The following is a 12,198-nucleotide window of genomic DNA, read 5'->3' as shown; positions in this document are numbered from 1 at the left end:
CATCACAGCCGGGAATTGTCGGAAATTCTTAAGATGTCCTTCAAGTTGTTGGAAATTGTTGGAAGTTATTAAAATTATCACAATTATTTTTGAAATAGTGAAAACTTATTATTGTTGGAGGAGGTTCATAAAACTTGAAATTTATTTTGGAAATATTTAATAAAATTTTTGAAATTATTAAAAGTTGTAGAAAATTACTGGAAACAGCTAAAATATTTGAGAAAATGTGGAGCTGTCGAATGCAGTACAGTACAGTAAAGTACAGTTATCTATTACAGCACAGCAGAGTACAGTACAGTAAAGTACAGTATTCTATTACAGTACAGTACAGTACAGTACAGTACAGTCCAGTAAAGTACAGTACAGTAAAGTACAGTACAGTACAGTTCAGTAAAGTACAGTACAGTACAGTACAGTACAGTACAGTGCAGTGCAGTGCAGTGCAGTACAGTACAGTACAGTACATATCAGTCACTAATACAGTTCTCTATTACAGCACAGTACAGTACAGTACATATCAGTCACTAATACAGTTCTCTATTACAGCACAGTACAGTACATTTCTCTATTACAGTACAGTACAGCACAGTACAGTACAGTACATATCAGTCACTAATACAGTCCTCTATTACAGCACAGTACAGTACAGTTCTCTATTACAGTACAGTACAGTACAGCGCAGTGCAGTACAGTACATATCAGTCACTAATACAGTTCTCTATTACAGTACAATACAGTACAATACAGTACAGTACGGTACAGTACATATCAGTCACTAATACAGTTCTCTATTACAGTACAGTACGGTACAGTTCTCTATTATAGTACAGTACAGCACATATCAGTCACTAATACAGTTCTATATTACAGTACAGTACAGTACAGTGCAGTTCTCTATTACAGTACTGTACAGTACATATCAGTCACTAATACAGTTCTATATTACAGTACCGTACAGTACAGTTCTCTATTATAGTACAGTACAGCACATATCAGTCACTAATACAGTTCTCTGTTACAGTACAGTACAGTACAGTTCTCAATTATAGTACAGTACAGCACATATCAGTCACTAATACAGTTCTATATTACAGTACAGTACAGTACAGTTCTCTATTACAGTACAGTACAGTACAGTTCTCTATTATAGTACAGTACAGTACATATCAGTCACTAATACAGTTCTCTATTGCAGCACAGTACAGTACAGTTCTCTATTACAGTACAGTACAGTACAGTTCTCTATTATAGTACAGTACAGTACATATCAGTCACTAATACAGTTCTATATTACAGTACAGTACAGTACAGTTCTCTATTACAGTACAGCACAGTACATATCAGTCACTAATACAGTTCTCTATTACAGTACAGTACAGTACAGTTCTCTATTATAGTACAGCACAGTACATATCAGTCACTAATACAGTTCTCTATTACAGTACAGTACAGTACAGTTCTCTATTACAGTACAGTACAGCACATATCAGTCACTAATACAGTTCTATATTACAGTACCGTACAGTACAGTTCTCTATTACAGTACAGTACAGTTCTCTATTACATTACAGTACAGTACAGTTCTCTATTATAGTACAGTACAGCACATATCAGTCACTAATACAGTTCTATATTACAGTACAGTACAGTACAGTTCTCTATTACAGTACAGTACAGCACAGTACATATCAGTCACTAATACAGTTCTCTATTACAGTACAGTACAGTACAGTTCTCTATTACAGTACAGTAGAGTACAGTTCTTTATTACAGTACAGCACAGTACATATCAGTCACTATTACAGTTCTCTATTACAGCACAATACAGTACAGTTCTCTATTACAGTACAGTACAGTACAGTTCTCTCTTACAGTACAGTACAGTACAGTTCTCTATTACAGTACAGCACAGCACATATCAGTCACTAATACAGTTCTCTATTACAGTACAGTACAGTTCTCTATTATAGTACAGTACAGTACATATCAGTCACTAATACAGTTCTATATTACAGTACCGTACAGTACAGTTCTCTATTACAGTACAGTACAGTACAGTTCTCTATTACAGTACAGTACAGCACATATCAGTCACTAATACAGTTCTCTGTTACAGTACAGTACAGCACAGTACATATCAGTCACTAATACAGTTCTCTATTACAGCACAGTACAGTACAGTTCTCTATTATAGTACAGTACAGCACATATCAGTCACTAATACAGTTCTATATTACAGTACAGTACAGTACAGTTCTCTATTACAGTACAGTACAGTACAGCACAGTACAGTACAGCACATATCAGTCACTAATACAGTTCTCTGTTACAGTACAGTACAGTACAGTTCTCTATTATAGTACAGTACAGCACATATCAGTCACTAATACAGTTCTATATTACAGTACAGTACAGTACAGTACAGTTCTCTATTACAGTACAGTACAGTACAGTTCTCTATTACAGTACAGTACATATCAGTCACTATTACAGTTCTCTATTACAGCACAATACAGTACAGTTCTCTATTACAGTACAGTACATATCAGTCACTATTACAGTTCTCTATTACAGCACAATACAGTACAGTTCTCTATTACAGTACAGTACAGTACAGTTCTCTATTACAGTACAGTACAGTTCTTTATTACAGTACAGTACAGTACATATCAGTCACTAATACAGTTCTCTATTACAGCACAGTACAGTACAGTTCTCTATTACAGTACAATACAGTTCTTTATTACAGTACAGTACAGTACATATCAGTCACTAATACAGTTCTCTATTACAGCACAGTACAGTACAGTACATATCAGTCTCTAATACAGTTCTCTATTACAGCACAGTACAGTACAGTACATATCAGTCACTAATACAGTTCTATATTACAGTACAGTACAGTACAGTTCTCTATTACAGCACAGTACAGTACAGTACATATCAGTCTCTAATACAGAACATAACTTGACCATAGTTCCCCCTGCCCGTGGGTCGAACTCATGACCACTCGCTTGTGAGACGAGCATGCTAACCATTTCACCACATGTCTCACAAGTCAGTGAAAACAGAACACAAAGGCTTCACTTCCTCCAGCACTGGTGTTGGTTGGCATGAGTCAACTTTCTCAATTGATCTTGGCGCATGACACCAAGTTCATCTCTCTCTCTCTCTCTCTCTCTCTCTCTCTCTCTCTCTCTTGCTTTATTAAACCCAAAGTAAATAATTCCCTCACTTTTTCTGCTGGCAGCCAAAATATAAAAAAGTCGTATTATATTACCTACTCTTACTTTATTCAACAGCTGAGGGAAAAAAGCGTTTTTCTCTGCTCTTAATTTATTTAACAAGTGAAAAAACTAAATTATTATTTTGCGCCGCTTTAAGTTTAATTAATAGTTGGAATAATTTTTTTAAGCCACTAAGTTTATTCACAAAAACATCATTTAACACCGTTTTTGTTTTTATTGTTAGGAAAAAATCACTACCCGACATTCAACATCTATTCAATAGTTAAAAAACAAACAATATTTAATAACAGTCTGACCTTTAGTGACGAGTCACAGGAAAAAACAGTAATTTACCTTTTAGTATTAATTAATATTATATTTTTTTAAGCCACTGAAGTATTAAAAAAAACAGAAAAAAATATTATTTTACGACGTTCTAAATTTATTTATGAATTAAAAGAAACATCGATATTGAATGTTACTCTTGAGTTTATTTATGAACTGAAAAAATTTATTCTAGTAAGTTAATCTCCAGACTTTAAAACACAATCATAAACTATAATACATTCAACAAGAACAAAATAGCTCTTTATCAACATTCTCAGCAAAAACTTCTTTGTTCTAAGTTTATCCACAAGTAAAAGCAACAAAAACAACCCCACCCTAAGTTTAATTAACAAGTGAAAGAGATTATTCAACGCCACTAACTTTATTTATCTGCAGTTAAAAGCAAAACAATTATTATGACGCTTCTCAAACTTTATTTAACAAAAAACAAAAGGAAGCATTTCGGTATATAACGCTTCTATAAGGTTATTTCCACCAAAACAAAACAAACATTTAACATCACTCATAGTTTTAAAACAAATAAAACCTAACCTAACCTAACCTAACCTAACCTAACCTAACCTAACCTTACTCAGCATTACTCAAACTTTATTCAACAAACATTACTTAACGCCACGCTATATTTATTTAATAACAGCTGGGTTGGTCGACCATTTGCTAGTGGTATAATTTCTCTCACTGTGTTGAGAGAAACATATTTAATCTCAATTAGCGTGCTAGTTAGGCCCCTGACTCCCCCAATTACACGCTAATTATATTAATAAAACACGGTTGGCATGATGTCCTTAATGCTACCGTATCCTGTTTGTGACACACACACACACACACACACACACACACAGAAAGGAAATTTACGTGTGTGTGTGTGTGTGTGTGTGTGTGTGTAAGTGCGGTCGCGCAGCCACACACAGGGTGGTGAAATGCGTCTAGTATGGCAGCATTATGTTAGTGTTAAAGTGCAAGCACTGCTTGCTCCCTCTTGCTCTCAGCTGCCGCCGCTGGTTAGCCCTCATGACGAACATGGAAGCAACTTGCCTAAGTCCTCTCCTGCCAGTACACAGTCTCCTCACCATCAAGTCTCCTGCTGTGCCTCCTCGTGGCAACACACGGTAACTGGGGGCCTCGTGGGCCTAGGCTAGACCAGCAGGTGATCTCGGAGTAGCAGTGGGCCCCAGAGAGACGGCGCATAGGCTCACTGGCATGTGGACACGTCCTGGCACCTACCAACCATTGCCTCGCTGCCTTGCGGATTAACCTTGGCAGGTATAAGGCTACGGGAGTAAACCTCGAACAAAAAATCTGAGTTGGAGCCCCACATAAGGCAGACATGCTTACAGAGCTCCAACAAGACCCCAATGGCGGTGTAGGCGGAAAAGGTGACCACCATGGAAACCCAACGACTACACGGGCAGACGAAGGCAATGCCTGATGGACAGGCACTAAGGCAAAACCCAACAAACTGGGCTATCGGCAGTCCATTGCAACTCTCCCTCTTCCAAGTCGTTGCAACATTTGCACCACTGGGTCAGATAAAGGGAGAGCGAAAATGTGTGGTTGCAACCTGCGCTCCTGCCTCACCACATAAATCAAGCCACGTGCAGCCATCGCCCAGCTCATCATATCTCTCATCATCATCAAAACCACTTATACCCCCCAAAAGTCCTATGGCAACGGACGAGTGGCGACGGGGACAGGCAGATATGACTGCCGGGAGTCTCTAGTCACAACTCTGCACACGGGCGGCACAGATAAGATGGTCGTTTATGCACTGGGATCTAGGCAGCAGTGCAATCCGGTCCTGTCTGTGCGACTGAGCGGCCTTTCCGAGGAGCCACTCTGCTCACCTCACATGGGGAGGGGGCTAGAAAAGGTGTCCTAAACATAGCCTGCCTAAAAACCCAACCTGACTGGGCAACCGCATTCAGTAAGGTTATCCTTATGCGGTCGAAAACACAATCAAAATCATAGATCCAAACAAAAGCAAACCATATAACCTCTTATGGTCGCTGAATGGATACTGGCACAAATGCGCGTCCTGAAAAACGACCTGCCCGTGTGGCAAATGAGCTGGATAGGTATAACATCGACAGAGCAGCCATCAGTGAATCCCAGCTCCCAGATGAGGGCCAACTCACAAAACGGGGATCTGGCTGGAAGGGTAAGCCTGCTGCGCAAGAGAAACCGCATTTATGTGGTTGGCTTTGCCATCCGCCAACTCATCCTACACAGGCTAAGTGAAATGCCTATTGGGATCAACGAGCGCCTCATGACGCTTCGAGCCCCACTGAATCACTCACGTCATGCCTTCTTCATCAGTGCATACGCCCCAACACTGGATACAGAGGATGACATTAATGAGGCTTTTTATGCCGATCTTGACAGAGTGCGAACCTCTATCCCAGAGAAGAAAAGCCTGTGCTCCTTGGCGACTTCAATGCCAGAGCTGGCAGAGATGCTAACATTTGGCAGGGAACCATAGGGAGAAATGAAGTAAAGTGCGTTTTTTCTCAGCTGAGAAAAGATGCTCCGCCCCCTTCTCAAGAATTACAGCTGATTGGCGGTTTCAAACCTGTCCGATTTCGTCCTGAAGTAATGATGTATTTCTAAATGAGTTTATTCATAATCGTTGGGATGACCGTTTCTGACGCAAACAAAGGTGTCGGTAGCTTCCATTACTGAACTTCAGTATGCAGACGACCTTACCCTTGTTGCTCACACTGAACACGACCTACAGGAGATCATGACATCTACGCAGACGCAGATGCACACTTCGGCCTTGAGGTGAATTTAAGTAAGACTCAGATTCTCTTTCAACCTGGTCCTGGTTCAGACACACCTTCACCATCCATCCAGCTTAACGTTACTACCCTCTCTAACGTTGCCCACTTTCGGTATATCGGCTCCCACCTGTCCACCACCGCAGATATCCATGAAGAGATTCATCATCGGATTAGATGTGCACCTGAAACCTTTGGCAGACTCCAAAACCGTGTCTTCAGCTGTATCTAGCTGAAATTATCTACAAAGTTACAGTGGCCGTGGCCACTGTAAGCAGTGGCCCTCCCCACCCTGCTATATGGCAGCGAGACATGGTTCACATACAGGAGGCACCTCAGGGTACTTGAAAACTTTCACCAACGTAGTGTACGTTCCATCCTCCGAGTTCGATGGGAAGACAAGAGAGCAAATGCCAGTATTCTTATTGACACCAACTGTAGAATCATCGAAGCTACCATTATTCATGAACAAATATGCTAGACTGGCCATGTTACCCGGATGGACGACAGTAGACTGCCAAAGCAGCTACTTTACAGTCACCTAACAAATAGTAAACGTAACACCGGTGCGCAATTGAAAAGGTATAAGGATAGTCTTAAGACAAACCTGAAAATGTGCCAAATCGACCCCTTCACCTGGGAGTCGATTACTCCACATCGTAACGCTTGGAGGAGCACCACACGAGAAGGTGTCAATACTTTCGAGTTAGCCCGACTGCAAACCGAGGCAGACAAGCACCAACGTTTGAAAGACGCTGCCACCGCCCCTCCCACAGTAGATAAAGCCCTCTACATGTGCAACGAATGTGGACGACGCTGCGGGATCCGTATCGGGCTCTTTAGTCACCCCAAAGCTCTCTAACCTAGGTGACAACCCTAATAACTCATATCAATGTATCACAGTTGGATGATCGTCATACTCGATTCCGAGTGACAGCAAAGTAGTAGTGTGTGTTACGAGGTATCAGTCACTGCGGACTCGAAGATGAACTAAAATATAGAAAGAAAAAGTATGACTGTACGTTAAAAAAACTTTGATGAGTAAAAGAAAACAAACATTATTATGACACACAAATACAACAAAACAAACAAATAAACAAGACTAAAACAACACAAACATAAGAGAATAACTTGCGTTGAACTAAAAAAGTGGAAGAACAGGGAGAACATTTTTATGTGAAAGAATCAAGAGAAAGGAAGTGGAAAAAATAACATAAGAGAAAAAAAGGCGTTTGTTTATTGTGTCTACCGAGAGAGAGACAGAAACAAGAGAGACAGCGGAAGAAGGCAGTAAAATAATTTAGTTTTGGAAAAAAAAATGGAGAGAAGAAGCAGAGAGATTGTTAATTTAATAGAGAGAGAGAGAGAGAGAGAGAGAGAGAGAGAGAGAGAGAGAGAGAGAGAGAGAGAGAGAGAGAGAGAGCAGGAAAATAGTTGTTTTATGAAGGTGTCGGTGATGGAGAAGCTTAACAACACAGCAGGAGGGTGAAGCCGCTGGTCGTGGGTAGCAGAACACAACAACTAGTGCACCTGGAGGACGACTAGTGTGCTTAGAGGACGAGTAGTGCACCTTGAGGACGACTAATGTGCTAGTGTGCTTAGAGGACGAGTAGTGCACCTGGAGGACGACTAGTGTGCTTAGAGGACGAGTAGTGCACCTGACGGACGACTAGTGCACCTGAAGAAGAAGGACTAGTGCACCTGAAGGACGACTAGTACACCAGGAGAAGGACGACTAGCACACCTAGAGGACGACTGGTGCACCTGGAGGATTACTAATGCACCTGGAGAATGACTAGTGCACCTGAAGGACGACTAATGCACCTGGAGAAGGACGACTAGTGCATCTGAAGGACGACTAGTACACCTAGAAGACGACTAGTGCACCTGGAGGACGACTAATACATTTGGAAGAGAACGACTAACGCACCTGGAAGACGACTAGTGCACCAGAAGGACGACTACTGTGCCTGGAGAACGACTAGTGCACCTGAAAGACAACTAATGCATCTGAAGAGGACGACAAGCTCAACTGGAGGACGACTAGTGCGCCTGGAGGACGACTAGTGCATTTGGAGGAGGACGACTAGTGCACCTGAAGGACGACTAGTGCACCTGGAGAACGACTAGTGAACCTGAAGGACGACTAATGCACCTGGAGAAGAACGACTAGTGCACCTGAAGGACGACTAGTACACCAGGATAAGGACGACTAGCACGCCTAGAGGACGACTAGTGCACCATGAAGACGACTAGTGCACCTGAAGGACGACTAGCGCGCCTGAAGGACGACTAGTGCATTTGGAGGAGGACGACTAGTGCACCTGAAGGACGACTAGTGAACCTGAAGGACGACTAATGCACCTGGGGAAGAACGACTAGTGCACCTGAAGGACTAGTACACCAGGATAAAGACGACTAGCACGCCTAGAGGACGACTAGTGCACCTTGAAGACGACTAGTGCACCTGAAGGACGACTAGTGCATTTGGAGGAGGACGACTAGTGCACCTGAAGGACGACTAGTGCACCTGGAGAACGACTAGTGCACCTGAAGGAAGACTAATGCACCTGGAGAAGAACGACTAGTGCACCTGAAGGACGACTAGTACACCAGGATAAGGACGACTAGCACGCCCAGAGGGACGACTAGTGCACCATGAAGACGACTAGTGCACCTGAAGGACGACTAGTACACCCAAAGGACGACTAGTGCACTTGGAGAACGACGAGTGCACCTGGAGGACGACTAGTGCACCTTGAAAACGACTAGTGCACCTGAAGGTCGACGAATGCTCCTAGAGAAGGACGACTAGTGCACCTGAAGGAAGACTGGTACACCTTAAAGACGACTAGTGCACCTGAAGGACGACTAGTACACCAGGATAAGGACGACTAGCACGCCTAGAGGACGACCAGTGCACCATGAAGACGACTAGTACACCTAAAGGACGACTAGTGCACTTGGAGGACGACTAGCACGCCTAGAGGACGACTAGTGCACCATGAAGACGACTAGTGCACCTGGAGAACGACTAGCACGCCTAAAGGACGACTAGTGCACCATGAAGACGACTAGTGCACCTGAAGGACGACTATTACACCTAAAGGACGACTAGTGCACCTAGAGAACGACTAGCACGCCTAGAGGACGACTAGTGCACCATGAAGACGACTAGTGCACCTGAAGGACGACTAGTACACCTTGAAGACGACTAGTGCACCTGAAGGTCGACGAATGCTCCTGGAGAAGGACGACTATTGCACCTAGAGAACGACTAGTGCACCTGGAGGACGACTAGTGCACCTGGAGAACGACTAGTGCACCTGAAGGACAACTAATCCTCCTGGAGAAGGACGACTAGTGCACTTGAAGGACGAATAGTTCACCTAGAGGACGACTAGTGCACCTGGAGGATTACTAATGCACCTGGAGAATGACTAGTGCACCTGAAGGACGACTAATGCACCTGGAGAAGGACGACTAGGGCATCTGAAGGACGACTAGTACACCTAGAAGACGACTAGTGCACCTGGAGGACGACTAATACATTTGGAAGAGAACGACTAACACACCTGGAAGACGACTAGTGCACCGGAGGGACGACTACTGTGCCTGGAGAACGACTAGTGCACCTGAAAGACAACTAATGCATCTGAAGAGGACGACAAGCTCAACTGGAGGACGACTAGTGCACCTGGAGGACGACTAGCGCGCCTGGAGGACGACTAGTGCATTTGGAGGAGGACGACTAGTGCACCTGAAGGACGAATAGTACCTGAGAAGGACGACTAGTGACCTGAAGACTACGACTAGCACGCCCAGAGGGCGACTGCACCTGGAGTGACGACTAGTGCACCTGGAGGACGACTAGACGACTAAAGTACCATGAAGACGACTAGTGCACTTGAGGGCGACTAGTGCACCGACTACGACTAGTGCACCTTGAATAGACGACTAGTACACTTAAAGGACGACTCTAGTGCACCTGGAGGACGACTAGCACCCTAGAGGACGACTAGTGCACCATGAAGACGACTAGTGTCTGAAGGACGACTTAGTACACCTAAGGACGAATTAAAAGCACTGGAAAACGATCTAGTACACCTGGAAGACGACTAGTGCATTGGAGGAGGACGACTAGTGCACCTGAAGGACGACTAGTGCACCTGAAGGTCGACGAATGCTCCTGGAGAAGGACGACTAGTGCACCTAAAGAACGACTAGTGCACCTGGAGGACGACTAGTGCACCTGGAGGACGACTAATACATATGGAAGAGAACGACTAAGGCACCTGGAAGACGACTAGTGCACCAGAAGGACTACTACTGTGCCTGGATAACGACTAGTGCACCTGACTGACAAATGCACCTGGAGGAAGACGATTAGTGCACTTGGAGGTGGACGACTAGTGCACCTGGAGGACGACTAGTGCATCTGGAGGACGACTAGCGCACCTGGAGTACGACTACTGCACCTGGAGAACGACTAATGCATCTGGAGGACGACTAGTGCAACTGGAGGACGACCAGCGCACCTGGAGTACTACTAGTGCACCTGGAGAACAACTAGTACACCTGGAGAACGACTAATGCATCTGGAGGACGAGTAGTGTACCTGAAGGACGACTAGTGTACCTGGAGGACGACTAGTGCACCTGGAGGACGACCAGCGCACCTGGAGTACTTCTAGTGCTCCTGGAGAACGACTAGTACACCTGGAGAACGACTAATGCATCTGGAGGACGAGTAGTGTACCTGAAGGACGACTAGTGCACCTGGAGAACGACTAATGCACCCGGAGGACGAGTAGTGTACCTGAAGGACACTAGGACGAGGACGACTAGTACCTGGAGGACGACTGGAGTACTTCTAGTGCGACTAATGCACTAATGCCTGGAGGACGAGTAGTGTACCTGAAGGACGACTAGTGCACCTGGAGGACGACTAGTGCATCTGGAGAACGACTAATGCATCTGGAGAACGAGTAGTGTACCTGAGGACGACTAGTGCACCTGGAGGACGACTAGTGCACGTGTAGGACGACTAATGCACCTGGAGGACGACTAAAGCATCTGGAGGAATACGACTAGTGCACCTGGAGGAGGACGACTAGTGCATCTGGAAGAGGAAGACTAGCGCACCTGGATGACGACTAGTGCACTTGAAGGACGACTACTGTATCTGGACTACTCTATCTGGAGACCGACTAGTGCACCTGGAAGAGGACGACTAGCGCATCTAGAGGACGACTAGTGCACTTGAAGGACGATTAGTGTACCTGGAAAACGACTAGTGCGCTTGGAGGACGATTAGTGCACCTGAAGGACGACCAGCGCACCTTGAGGACAACTAGTACACCTGAAGAACGACAAATGCATCTGGAGGACGACTGGTGTACCTGGAGAACGACTAGTGCACCTGGAGGACGACTTGTCCACTTGAAGGACGACTAGTGCTCCTGGAGGACGACTGGTGTACCTGGAGAACGACTACTGCACCTGAAAGACGACTAATGCACCTGAAGGAGGACGACTAGTGCACCTGGATGACGACTAGTGCACCTGGAGAACGACTAGTGCACCTGGAGGACGACTAATGTACTTGCAGGACGACTAGCGCACCTGAGGACGACTGCTGCTCCTGGAGGACGACTAGTGTACCTGGAGAACGACTAGTGCACGTGGAGAACGACAAGTGCACGTGGAGAACGACAAGTGCACCTGGAGAACGACTAGTGCACGTGGAGAACGACTAGTTCACCTGGAGGACGACTAGTGCACCTGGAGGATGACTAGTGCACTTGGAGGACGACTAATGCACCTGGAGGAGGACGACTAGTGCAC

The sequence above is a fragment of the Homarus americanus genome, unplaced genomic scaffold (assembly GCF_018991925.1).
Source record: "Homarus americanus isolate GMGI-L3 unplaced genomic scaffold, GMGI_Hamer_2.0 scaffold57980, whole genome shotgun sequence".
Classification (NCBI taxonomy): domain Eukaryota; kingdom Metazoa; phylum Arthropoda; class Malacostraca; order Decapoda; family Nephropidae; genus Homarus; species Homarus americanus.
The sequence above is the reverse complement of the archived record's forward strand: the minus strand, read 5'-3'. Positions refer to the sequence as shown.